Source organism: Procambarus clarkii, chromosome 76, assembly GCF_040958095.1.
Source record: "Procambarus clarkii isolate CNS0578487 chromosome 76, FALCON_Pclarkii_2.0, whole genome shotgun sequence".
In the NCBI taxonomy this organism is placed as follows: Eukaryota; Metazoa; Arthropoda; class Malacostraca; order Decapoda; family Cambaridae; genus Procambarus; species Procambarus clarkii.
Window position 1 is genome coordinate 19427102 of NC_091225.1, and position 14131 is coordinate 19441232.

The window sequence follows — 14131 nt, forward strand, 5'->3', positions numbered from 1 at the left end:
AGTTGTATATGAAAAGGGCTTCAACTGGTCCAAGTCTCGGCATCGTAGCATAAATAGGAAGGGAGCAAAAAAATATTGAATTGTGTTTCAAAATTTGTCCAAAGTTAACATCAAATACAAGTGACAACTGAAATCATATATATGCCTCTAAGCTATCACAATAGCATATAATAAAGTATTTGAAACATTAGTTTTATGCCAAAAAATGTTGTTAAAAAAGATATTAGAATTTTGTTTTTCTCAATTTTTTTTCATATTTTTTATCGGACGATTTGTATGAAACTTATACACCTTGTAAAATTACACCTTAGTAAAATAACAACGTACTGGAGTGAACGACATGGAAGAAAATGCAGAATAGAACCAGTGAAGAGCAGAGGTGCCATAGACACAATCAGAGAACACTGTTTGAACATCAGAGGCCCACGGTTGTTCAACGTCCTTCCAGCGACCATCAGAAATATTGCAGGAACAACCGTGGACATCTTCAAGAGGAAACTAGATTGTTTCCTTCAAGGAGTGCCGGACCAACCGGGCTGTGGTGGGCATGTGGGCCTGCGGGCCGGTCCAAGCAACAGCCTGGTGGACCAAACTCTCACAAGTCAAGCCCGGCCTCGGGCCGGGCTTCGGGAGTAGAAGAACTCCCAGAACCCCATCAACCAGGTAACCAACCTTACGATACGTCTATCTGTAAGGGTGCCAATTTTGGAGGAAATTGGTTGATGTCAACCTCAACCACAGGTGGCAGAATCTATGACTTCGTTTGTTGTCATTTATTGTCAAGTAACATAAAATTGCTAGTCCTCTTTCATTTTTTATTCAATTTATATGAAACACCTTATATGTAGAGTCATATATCGTTTGTGTTTACAATCCCTCTAAAACACTTTATTCCTATGTTCATTTTTTTATTTTATAAATATTTGCTAACAGGAAATATTGGCATAAATTTCTGGGGAACTTTGACTGTTTGTATTAGTAAAAGTAAACATATTTTGGATAATCCCCTTTGAGAAATTCTTTATTATATGCTAATGTGATAGAAGAATGTCTTAGAAACGATTTCATTTGAAACTTGTGGTTGTACTGACTTATTGAAAATGTGTAAAAATCGTTGAAAAAACATTGTTAAACGATTTGGCATGGTCGTATTCCGGAGAACATAGAATTTATAAATGGGCCGGGGGGGGGGGGGGGACCTTCGACAAGCCGCCGGCTCCGTGTCCTCGATGACCCGAGGCGCCTGACAGCTGGGTGGACAGCGCTTCGGATGCATAGTCCAGAGGTCCCAGGTTCCAAGCTTTTGCGGGTTTGGTATTTTTAGTCCTGGATCTTTGTTTCCCGCATCTTGCCCCCCCCCCCTGTTTCTTGTTACTGCGTCATGTTTTGACCTCATTTCTCGCGGTCAGTGCCCTTGCCGCATGCTTACGTTTCCTATCTCCGCAGTATGGAGAAGCTGACCCCCCCCCCCTCCTGCGGCAAGGAAGAGGACCCGGCGGCAAGGAAGAGGACCCGGGCGGCGTCGACGAGAGGACGCAGCCGCCCAGGACCCAGGCGAAGCCCGCCCGCTGTGTCTCCCCTTTTACGGAGGCCTCCTCAGGGGGCTCTGACACAGATGGAGACCTTGATGCGGGAAACCCGGACTCGCGTCCGACCGGCAAAGGTACGGGGGGGGGGGCGCACCCCCCCCCCCCCCCCAACCTCTCGACTGATGACTGGGTGACGCTGCAGTCGCTCATCGCGCGGGCTTGGAGATGCTCGGAAATGCTCCTCAGATGCAGGGCACCGGGACACGGGGAACCCTGAAGCCGCCCCCTCGGAGGAACGCCGCCCACGGTCACGGGCGAGAGGGCACGCGTAACGGGAGCTTGTCCGAGCACAAGAAAATACATCTCAAAGCGATAGATTGTTATTGTTGTTATAGATTCAGCTACTCGGAACAAGTTCCAAGTAGCACGGGCTATGGTGAGCCCGTACAAAGCGATAGAATAGTATAGGCTATTTCTACCCCTTCTATGACAGCAATCATTATATGGATAGAGAGAGAGTGTGCGAGGGAGAATGAGAATGCATTAGCGCCTCTGGTGGTCAGAAGCTGAACAGTATTACAGGTTGACAGTTTTGATATTATGGTCAAACACGGGTGAGTTGCGTGTCCGGGTCCCCCACTTTAAAATAAATCATTAGACGTCCAGCAGGCGTGTGGTACGGTTCTGAGTTTGATTTCCTGTGAGTACAATCAATCTTTGTTACAGCCATATATGTTCAATCATAATAAGAGGAAGTGGTGTTTCCGTGTGAGGTTAATATTAAGTTATTCGTTATTATCTGTTAGATGTATTTAGGTAAAACCTAGCCGTGAGTATCAGGTGGCAGCCACAGATGTACCCGCTAGTTGGTCATTGGGGGCTGTTGTGGTGGCGTTAATTGCCATGCCCGTGGTTAGCCAACACCAAATATAAATCTTTTTACATATTTTGATGTAAATAAGAATGAAACTAGACATTGGGGGGGGGTCAGAGATTGTGTAGAGTTGTGGGGGGGGGGAGAATGCAGGCTAGCCTAATGAGCATGATTCAGAACGAGGGGGGAGAGAGGATTACTGGTATGATAAATGCTCGTAAGGGCCACCACCATCTCTAGCGGCCTCGACGGGGACAGGAAGCCGGCGGTTTGTCAAAGGTACAGCCATGGTGCTTGAGGATGTTGTTTACTAGTTGTTATTTTGAGCACACACACACTCACACTCACACTCACACTCACACTCACACTCACACACACACACACACACACACACACACACACTCACACTCACACACACACACACACACACACACACACACACACACACACACACACACACACACACACACACACACTCACTCACTCACTCACTCACTCACTCACTCACTCACTCACTCTGCTGCATCATGCCTGATATACCATCTCTAATATCCTAGGAACTAAACTATACTCCCACAACCCGATAACACTCTCTAAGGATGGCTATACATTGTCAACTGATTTAGAAATGGCTGTTGGTGCTAACCTCGCCAGTAAAATCCCACAGACTCAGACACATATTAACACATATCCCTCAGGCAGCTATCCAAACTATCTTCTGTCACCAGTCAGCCCGACAGATGTTGTGCCCATCATACACTCACTAAAAACCAAAGCTGGGAACATCAGTGAAATCCCATCCATTGTATACAAGAGCGCCTCCCATGCCCTTGCGCCACCTATAGCTCTGCTGTTCAACAAATCCCTAGAGTGTCATACCTACCCTGATATCCTTAAAAAAAGCAAGAGTAACGCCAGTTCATAAAGGAGGCAATCCGACAGAGTTAAACAATTATAGACCAATATCAAACCTACCCATACTATCAAAAATATTTGAAAAAATTATCTACAAACAGCTCTACTTCTACCTCTTAAAATTCGACATACTCAGCCCCTGTCGGTTTGGCTTCCGCTCCCAAAAGAGTACCAACGATGCAATTATTAGTCTCCTTGATATAATTTACTCAGCCCTTGACAAAAATGAGTTTCCGATTGAACCCTTCATTGACCTGAGAAAGGCCTTTGATACTGTTAATCACAACTACATCATTATGGAATCCGAGGCCATGCCCTAGACTATATCCAATCCTATCTTAGTGATACACCAATGCGTAGCCATCAATGATATAACCTCTCCCACTCTACCAATAACCGTTGGAGTGCCACAGGGCAGCATCTTGGGACCTCTCCTATTTCTTATATACATCAATGACCTGCCTAATGTCACCAACATTCTGAAACCTATATTGCTTGCTGATGATACTACCCCCATCTACTCTAACCCCAACCCACATACACAAAATAATGTTGTTAATAATGAACTAAAAAAAAGTCCACTTATGGATGTCAACCAACAAACTAACACTTAACATAGAAAGACCTACTACATCTTATTTGGAAGCAAATAAACAAATGCAATTCAGCTTCGGATAGACAATGTTAACATTAGTAGTAAAAATGATGGAAAGTTTCTTGGCCTATTCCTTGACAAGAGACTCAACTTGAGCACCCACATACAACACATAACTAAGAAAGTCTCTAAAACAGTTGGTATACTCTCCAAAATCAGATATTATGTACCTAACTCTGCTCTCATCTCACTATATTATGTACTAATCTATCCCTATCTTAATTATGGTATCTGAGCATGGGGTTCAACCACTGCAAACCACCTCAGGTCCATCATCACCTAGCAAAAATGTGCTATCAGAATAATAACAAATTCTGCTTTCAGACAACACTCAGCCCCCTTGTTTAACTCCCTAAATATGCTAAACATAATATCACTCCACACATTCTCTTGTGTCAACTACATTTACAAAACCCTGTTCTTAAATGCAAATCCGGCTCTGAAACTCTCCCTGGACAGATGTAATAGGACCCATTATCACCACACCAGAAATAAATATCTCTTTGATATCCCCAGAGTCAAACTTAATCTGTGCAAACACACACTGCAAATAAAGGGACCCAGTCTATGGATTTCACTCCCTAATGAATTGAAAAGCTGTCCAACTTTTGCGTCACTCAAAAACAAAACTAAAAGTACCTAATTTCATCTTCATAGTTTTCTACCTTGTTGCTTTAAAATTGCACTGTATCTATTGTTACCCAATCTCCCAATCTTCATGTACCCAATCCAAACAACTTTACCCTTGTGATCATTTCTGTCTTATATGTGCTTTCAATTTGCTGTATGGTGCCTATTAATCTTCGTTTAAATTACTAATCAAGCTGTCAATGCAATCAGAGCTTTAATATACCAATGTGCTTTTAATATACCTACTAATCCCTCTCATCTCATTTTTTTCTTTCTTGCAATGTATGTTATCATTTTATTAATTCCGTTAGAATTTACCTACTTAAAATTATCTGTTAGATTAAGGACCTGCCCGAAACGCTGCGCGTACTAGTGGCTTTACAAGATTGTAAATATCATGCTATGTATTCTCACAAACCCAATGTACCTTCTTGTATATAAATAAGTAAATAAATAAATAAAGGTAGTTTGAATAATATAGACCACGTGTCTTCTAGGCAAGCTAGGGGTAGCATGTAATGTTTACCAACTAGGGTGTTTTTAGTGTGTTAACGAGTAGGGAGGTGGAATGGTCATGTGAGGATGGCAATTGTGCAGATAAATTGTGCAGTCTCCGTGGTGTAGTGGTAAGACACTCGCCTGGTGTTCCGCGAGCACTATGTCATGGGTTCGTATCCTGGCCGGGGAGGATTTACTGGGCGCAATTCCTTAACTGTAGCCTCTGTTTAACGCAACAGTAAAATGTGTACTTGGTTGTAACAACGATTCTTCGCGGCAGGGGATCGTATTCCAGGGACCTGCCCGAAACGCTACGCGTACTAGTGGCTCTACAAGAATGTAACAACTCTTGTATATATCTAAAAAAAAAAAATGTAGATGTTAATTGTTTCCATGTGTAATGTGCGATATAAAATGGATTTCCCTGTAAAATGCTCATTTTTGGCAATGTAAGCAGTAGGCTTCTACGGTTGGTGTAGTTTTTATTTTATTTTATTTATTTATTTATATACAAGAAGGTACATTGGGGATTATCAGAGAACATAGAAATTGAGTTGATTTTACATTCTTGTAAAGTCACTAGCACGCATAGCGTTTCGGGCAAAATGTGCTTGTAGTGCTAGTGCTTGTAGATCATACAATGTAAGTAAGTTGTTCAAAGGAATTTAACCCAATAGACGACAAAACAAATTAATAATACACATTACTTTTAGCAAAGGTTAGCCAAAGGTTTTGTTTTAGTGGAAGACCCTAATAAGGTAATTTGTTTCTACGTAACTAAGAGAACATTAATACTTAGCCTCATGAGTCGAAGACAAAAAAGTGTTCCATTAAGCTATTGCAGTCTTATCAGTCTTGTCTACTCCCTACTGTTGGTAAAATCTGTAATCATTGCAATGTCACCTTTTCCAGTGATTGATTCCATTGTTCTTGAAAGTCATAATTGTATTTTGTTACACGATTGTATTTGAAATCAACTGTTTATACTTGCCCTTAATGTAGGTAAAAATAATCTTTTTCAGGTGCTTGAAGTGTGGTCACGTGTTGGATCAGAGGAGTCGAGGTAAAGTGCTTATTTAACAACTAGTAGTGAGTAGGAGCAGGTGGAACTGGACGGGGGTTGGGAACTATAAGGACTCTTATTAGGCTGAGAGCTTTTCCTTCACATAGGTTTATTTATAGAAGCGTTAGCAATAAATCAGCTGGTGTTATTCGTCGCCAATATATCGATCGGCTTAGGTTCCATTTAGATTATGCGGGATGTTTGGGATATTTTGAAAACTGCAGGGGGGTTTGGGCAAAATGTGACCCACCGCCGCTTTCAACAATTGGCATATTTTCGGTATAAAAAGTCGGAATTTCAAACTGCGACCCCCTCCCCATCCGGCCCGTTGGCGTCGTGAGGGGGCTTGGTGGACGGCTGCCGGAGTGTGATGCTCCGTTGGGCAGTCCTCTGTCCTTTTCTGGCCTTACACTCCTGCTGCTGTCTTCTCCAATTGTGCCGGATCGCTTTTCCTTTTCCTTATGTTTCGTTTTTCTCCCCCCTCTTCTCCTATCTGCTTGTCGTTTCCTGCCGACCTTTTGCTTGTTTTGGATTCTTTCTTTGGACTTCTTCTATTTTGACGCCCGGGTGCTTGAGGAGGCATACTCTTGCACCCGTAGAACTGTAGTAACAACGTCTCGAGCGAGGGGAACCTTTTATTGTCAATCCCCCTTTCGTCGCTGAACCCGATCTCGACGGACTGCGGTTCTTAAGGTGGCGTTTGTGGGGCGTATACTCACGACGCACCCCTAGGGGGCCCCGGCATGATCGGCGATAGCTTCCTGTTGGGTGTCCTGCCTCTAATTGTGGCTCCATGGTGGGTATGGGGGCACATTCGTGGATGAATTTGTCACTTTTCGTCTCTATGTCGTTGAATGTTTCCGTTGTACCCTCTCAGGCTCGTGGGGTGGGCGACCAAGCCCCCGAGTCGGCCTGTATTGGAAGACCAGGCTCTGTAGCTCCCGCTGCGTTGGGCCCCGACCTTGCTCCTCCTTTGACTCTCCTGACTTCTTCCCCCAGCTCCCCTCCCTCCTCTGTGGTTGGGTCGAGCCTCCAGCCCCCGGTGGTGACCACTTCGTCCCCTGGTGTGGCTAAGTCTTTCATTGTGACTACTGCGCCTTTTGACCCCTCTCTCTCTAGGGGTTCTCAACGCCGTTCGCGCCCCAACCGCACTCGCTCGATTCCTTCTCGTGCTGATGCGTATCAGGCCTTGTTTGGTCCTGCTTCATGGGCCAAATACTTTGATCTCCTCCCTCTTGATTCTGCGCCTCCTGACGATTTCTCCCTCCATCGGCATCTTGTAGATTCCGTGGATGCGTCTGTTACTTTCAACCCCACTCGTCTCGGTACACGTGTCGTTGCTGCTCCTTCTCAGGATGCGGCTTCCCGCTTGGCTGCCTTATCTTGCCTTGGCGAGATCCCTGTTCGGGTCTCCAAGAACGGTCAGATGAATGCCAGTGTTGGCACTATTCTCCTCTCACCCTATGTTGCAACCGGTGTTCGGAATCTGCAGGATTGCCACGATGATATTCGGCATATCCTTGATGCCCAAGGCCATTCTGTCCTCCAGGTTGACTCGTTTACTCGTCCCCCTCGTGGTCGTCGCCGTCAACCCCTTCGCGTTGTGAAGGTCACCTTTGATGGTAGGACCCTTCCATCCTCTGTCATTCTTGCTGGTGCTAGGTGCTCTGTCCAGGAGTATATTCCTTCTCCTCGACTTTGTAACAAGTGCTGGAGGTTTGGGCATGGTGCCCTCCGCTGCTCTGGGACTGTCTCTCTCTGTCCTTTGTGTGGGAGTGAAGGTCACTCTAAGTCGGAGTGCACTTCTCCCCAGGCTCGTTGCCTCAACTGCGGTGAGGCCCATCCTTCCTTCTCCCGTGCGTGTGCCCATTACAAGCTTGAGGCAGCCGTCCTCAACTTGAAGCACCGGGAGCGTTTATCTTTTCCTGAGGCGAGGCGCCAGGTTCCCTACTTTTGCTAATATCTCTTATGCTCGCGTGTTGCGCTCTTCCTCTCCTCGTCCTTCCCGCCTTCCTCAGACTCACAACCGTTTCCGGGCCTTGGACCCTGATGCGCCCACTGCCCCCTCCTTTGTTCCTTTGGGTTCTCTCCCGAAGGATCCTCCTCCTGGTCCTCTGTCTGGGGTTCCCCTTCCTTCTACCCGGTCTGTCGTGTCTCCTGTGTCTTCTTCCTCGTCCCCCTCCGATCCTCCTTCCCATCCTCTTCCTCCATCTATCGGCTCTCCCCACCGCCTGTCGGTGCGGGCGGATGTCCATCGCTCTCCTAACGGCCGTCGTGTGTGCTCTCGTTCGGCTTCTCCTGTTGAGACACTGGAATCTGTTGCCCGGTACGTAGTTGCTGGGACACCGGTCTCTTTACGTCAGAAGCGTAAGCCTGGCTCCTCTCCTTCCTCTTCCCCGGCGGGTAAGAAGGCTTCGCTTTCTTCCTCAGCTCCTACTTCTGGCTCTGTTGCTCCTTCCCCTCCCGTTTCAGTGATTGCGCCCCCTGTTCCTGCTATGGAGGTTTCTTTGGCCCCTGCTTCCCTTTCGGTTGCTGCTCTTGCTGAGGTGAGCTCCCCTCTTTCTACTCCCCCTCTTCCTGCTGCTGTCCTTGCCTGCTCCTCTCCGTTGTCTCCTCCTCTTCCTCCTCCTCCTCCGGACCGCACCCGCCCACCTCTGATCTGTTCTCCCGTTTCCTTCCCTCCGTCTATGCTCAGTTTACCCATGCCCCCTAACCCTGACTTTGCTGACCCTGATCCCGACCCTGATTTTCTTTAACGTGCTCTGTTGCTCTTTCGCCTTTGTTTCTTCCTTGTTCTCTGTTTTTGTCCTTTCTCTTCTCGTCGTTGTCCATTCTTCAATGGAACGTTCGAGGTTATTACGCCAATTTCCTCGAACTTCAACTTCTGATTTCGCGGTTTTCGCCCCTTTGTGTCTGTCTCCAGGAGCCAATGCTTGGTGCTCGTCCTGGTCGTTTTCGTGGCTATTCCTTTCCCTCCCCCCCCCCCCAGCCATTGCTGGGGCTTCTAATTCTTCTGCTCTCTTGATTCGTGCTGATGTTCCCTTTGTTCCTTTGCTTTTTCCTTCGCCTCTCCATTGTTCTGCTGCTCGTATCTTTGTGGGGAAATGGTACACAGTTTGTTCCATTTATCTCCCCCCGAGTGTCCCGCTCTCTCTTCCTGATTTGAAACACCTCCTAGACTCCTTGCCGGAGCCTGTGCTCCTGCTGGGTGACTTCAATTGTCGTCATTCTCTTTGGGGTGACGTTCTGACGAATACCCGGGGTCGCCTCCTTGAGCCGTTTCTCCTCTCTTCTTCCCTGTCTCTTCTGAATTCTGGTGAGCCCACTCATTTGGACTCTCGGACTCGCACCCTTTCTTGTCTTGATCTTTCTCTCTGCTCTTCTTCTCTTTACTTAGATTTCACGTGGCAGGTTCTTGATGACCTCCATGGAAGTGATCATTTCCCCATCCTTGTTTCCTTTTTCTCTTTTCGCCCTTCCCTCTCTTTCCCTAGGTGGCAGTTTGCTAAGGCAGACTGGACCCTATTTACCCTCAGTGCTGCTCTCTCTGACCTCTCCCTTCTGCCCCTCTCTCGCGCTCTCCTCCTTTTTCATGACACTGTCTTCAACGCTGCCCTCCGCTCTATTCCTCGCTCTTCCTCTCAGGGTCTACGGAAGTGCGTTCCCTGGTGGAATGCGGACTGTGCTCGGGCTGTCCGCTGTAAGCGTGCAGCCTGGAAGAGGCACCGCCGTAGGCAGACGACCGATTCTTTTCTTTTCTTTCGGAAAGCGAGTGCGGTGGCCCGTAGGGCCATCCGTACGGCTAAACGTGAATGTTGGGCATCTTATGTCTCAACAATTACGTCCGAAACCCCTCTGGCCCAGATCTGGAAGCGTATCCGCAAGATAGCGGGTAAGTTCGTTCCCGATGTTTCACCGATCCTTCACCTCCATGATACTCTTGTGGCGGACCCGTTGCAGGTCGCTTCCGAACTGGGTTCCCACTTTTCTTCTGTTAGCTCTGGTCTTCATCTTCCCCAATCTTTCCTTCTTCGTAAACCTGTCCTTGAGTCTCGTCCTTTAGATTTCTGCACTCATCTTCAGCTTCCCTATAATGATCCCTTCTCTCTCTCTGAACTTCGTTCTGCCCTGGCCCTCTGCGGTTCTACGGCGGCGGGCTCCGATGGTATTCATTATGAGATGCTTCGCCATCTCCCTCCGAGCACGTCTCAGTATTTACTGAGTCTGTATAATCGGATCTGGGAGTCGTCGTCAGTCCCTGAGGACTGGCTCGATGCCGTTGTCCTCCCTGTTCGCAAACCGTGGTCTCTGGGTACTTCCCCTAAGGACTTTCGCCCTATTGCTCTCACAAGTTGTGTCTGCAAACTCTTTGAACGTATGGTTAACGTTCGTCTGATGTGGTTCCTGGAACACCATCACCTCCTCTCCCCTTCTCAATTTGGTTTCCGCAAGTGCCGCAGCACGACAGATGTCCTGGTGAACTTGGAGGTCTATATTCGTACTGCTTTTGCTGCGAAGACCTCCGTTATTGCCGTCCTTTTTGACCTGGGAAAGGCTTACGACACCACTTGGCGTTATCGTATCCTATCTCAACTTCATTCTTTTGGCCTTCGTGGTCATCTCCCTCTCTTTCTCCGCAGCTTCCTCTCTCGTCGTTCCTTTCGGGTGCGCCTTGGTACCGCTCTCTCTCCCTCTTTTCAGCAATACGAAGGTGTGCCCCAGGGTAGTGTTCTGAGGACTACTCTTTTTCTGGTTGCCCTCAATGGTCTTCTTTCCTCTCTTCCTTCTGGTGTCTTCTCCGCTCTCTATGTCGATGATCTTACCCTTTGTTGTCAGGGTGATGATTCGCCTCTCCTTCAACGCCGGCTTCAACTTGCAATTGATGCCGTGTCGTCTTGGGCCACTGATCATGGCTTCAAGTTCTCTACTTCTAAGACTTGTGTGTCTTCTAAGACATTTACGCGGAAATGGGTTGTTCTTCGTCCCTCTTTGTCACTTTATGGTCATCCCCTTGAATACAAAGATTCCGCGAAGCTTTTGGGGTTATTCCTTGACACTCGTTTGTCTTGGTCTCCCCATATCTCTTACCTCCGTGTTGAGTGCTCTAAGGCCCTTACCCTCCTTCGGGTCTTGTCCCATTCTTCTTGGGGGGCAGATAGGCGCACTCTCCTTGCTTTACATTCCTCTCTCGTCCTGTCTAAGCTCGATTATGGTTGCCCTGCTTACTCGTCTGCTTCTCCTTCTACTCTTCGCCGTCTTGATGCTTTGCACCATACTGGGTTGCGCCTCAGTTCTGGTGCCTTTCATTCGACTCCCGTCCTTAGCTTGTATGTTGACACTGGCTTCCTGTCTCTCCGGGACCGCCGTGATCGCTACTGTCTTCGCTATCTTGCGCGGTCCTTGCAACATCCTTCCTCTCGCCTCTGTCGTGCGTTAACTTTTACCCCTCCTGCGGTTCCTGTTCCTCTTCACCACCTCCCTCTTTCTGTCCGGTTATCTCGCCTGCAGGATTCTCTTTCCGTTCGTATTTCTGATGTTTCTCCTCGTGTTGTTCCTTCTTTGCCCCCGTGGAGGGTCCCTCTTCCGCGGTTTTGTACATCCTTGACCCGTATCACTAAAGCTTTTACCCCTCCTACGGTTCTAAAACGCCTTTTCCTCGAGCACTTTTCTTCTCACTCCCGCTCCGTTTCTGTCTTCACCGATGGGTCTAAGTCAGCGGACGGTGTTGGCTACTCTGTTGTTTTTCCTGATCGCACTTATATGTGTCGCTTGCCTCCGGAGACTAGCATCTTTACAGCGGAACTTTATGCTATTCTCTATGCTCTTCGTCTCCTGCTTTCTCGTTGTCAGTCTTCCTTTGTAGTTGTTGTTGACTCTCGTAGTGCCCTCATGGCTCTCGGGTCCTTTAATCCGGTTCATCCAGTGGTTGTCGAGATCCAGCATTGGCTGTTTCTCGTTCACAGTAAATTTGAGTCGGTTGAGTTTTGTTGGGTTCCCAGCCATATTGGTGTGTCTTTAAATGAGCGTGCGGATGCTGCCGCCAAGGAAGCTGTCCGCTCTTGTCCCATCTCTCGTAAGGACATTCCGTATTCCGACTTTTACCCGGTTATCCATTCCTCAGTCCTTACCCGTTGGCAGGCTTCTTGGTTGTCTGTTACTGGTAACAAGCTACGTACTCTTAAATGTTGTGTTTCCTCGTGGCAGTCCTCCTTCCACCGTAACCGGCGGTGGGAAACAGCTCTGGCGAGGTTGCGTATTGGCCATACTCGCTTAACCCATGGTCACTTGATGGAGCGCCGCCCTGCTCCTTATTGTCCTAGTTGCATTGTCCCTCTTACGGTCGTGCATGTCCTTCTTGAATGTCCTGACTTCCAGGACGAGCGTGTGTCTTGCTTTCCGACCGCCCCTCGTGGTCACCTGTCCCTCGATAGAATTCTTGGTGACTCGGATACTTTTGATATCGTTCGCCTTATGCGTTTTTGTTCTCGTATTGGCATCCTTGGTGATATTTAGCGCCCTCTGATTATTTTGCGTATTTGATGGTGCTACATAGCCTTCCCGGTTTGGTGCCTTCTTTTGATAATTACTTACTTCAAACTGCGAATAGGTGCAGAGAGCCAGAATTTGGATCCAAAATATGGCTTAGGTATCGAATTTGGGATGTTTGGGATATTTTCAAAACTGCAGGGGGGTTTGGGCAAAATGTGACCCATCGCTGCTTTCAGTAATTGGCATATTTTCCGTATAAAAAGTCGGAATTTCAAACTGCCAATAGGTGCAGAGAGCCAGAATTTGGGTCCAAAATATGGCTCAGGTATCGAATTTGGGATGTTTGGGATATTTTGAAAACTGCAGGGGGGGTTTGGGCAAAATGTGACCCACCGCCGCTTTCAGTAATTTTCATATTTTTGGTATAAAAAGTCGGTATTTCAAACTGCGAGTAGGTGCAGAGAGCCAGAATTTGAGTCCAAAATATGGCTCAGGTATTTGAACTTGGGATGTTTGGGATATTTTGAAAACTGCAGGGGGGTTTGGGCAAAATGTGACCCACCGCCGCTTTCAATAATTGGCATATTTTTGGTATAAAAAGTCGGAATTTCAAACTGCGAATAGGTGCAGAGAGCCAGAATTTGGGTCCAAAATATGGCTCAGGTATCGAATTTTGGATGTTTGGGATATTTTGAAAACTGCAGGGGGGTTTGGGCAAAATGTGACACACCGCTGCTTTCAGTAATGGGCATATTTTCGGTATAAAAAGTCAGAATTTCAAACTGCGAATAGGTGCAGAGAGCCAGAATTTGGGTCCAAAATATGGCTCAGGTATCGAATTTGGGATGTTAGGGATATTTTGAAAACTGCAGGGGGGTTTGGGCAAAATGTGACCCACCGCCGCTTTCAGTAATTGGCAGATTTTCGGTATAAAAAGTCGGAATTTCAAACTGCGAATAGGTGCAGAGAGCCAGAATTTTGGTCCAAAATATGGCTCAGGTATCGAATTTGGGATGTTTGGGATGTTTTAAAAACTGCAGGGGGGTTTGGGCAAAATGTGGCAGACCGCTGCTTTCAGTAATTGGCATATTTTCGGTATAAAAAGTCGGAATTTCAAACTGCCAATAGGTGCAGAGAGCCAGATTATGGGTCCAAAATATGGCTCAGGTATCGAATTTCGGATGTTTGGGATGTTTTGAAAACTGCAGGGGGGTTTGGGCAAAATGTGACCTACCGCCGCTTTCAGTAATTGGCTTATTTTTTGAATAAAAAGTCGGAATTTCAAACTGCGAATAGGTGCAGAGAGCCAGAATTTGGGTCCAAAATATGGCTCAGGTATGGAATTTGGAATGCTTGAGATATTTTGAAAACTGCCAGGGGGTTTGGGCAAAATGTGATCCACTACCGCTTTCAGTAATTGGCATATTTTTGTTAAAAAAATTCGGAATTTCAAACTGCGAATAGGTGCAGAGAGCCAT

At 47.0% G+C, this 14131-nt stretch overlaps 1 long non-coding RNA gene across 1 annotated transcript in view; it reads left to right on the forward strand.

Moving 5' to 3' along the window:
* LOC138357111 (uncharacterized) overlaps positions 1-14131 on the forward strand; it is a 192827-nt gene that overhangs the window by 160848 nt on the left and 17848 nt on the right. Inside the window, exon 5 of the long non-coding RNA XR_011224818.1 lies at positions 6124-6164. This is a non-coding gene — a long non-coding RNA (uncharacterized lncRNA). The remainder of the gene's footprint in view (positions 1-6123; positions 6165-14131) is intronic.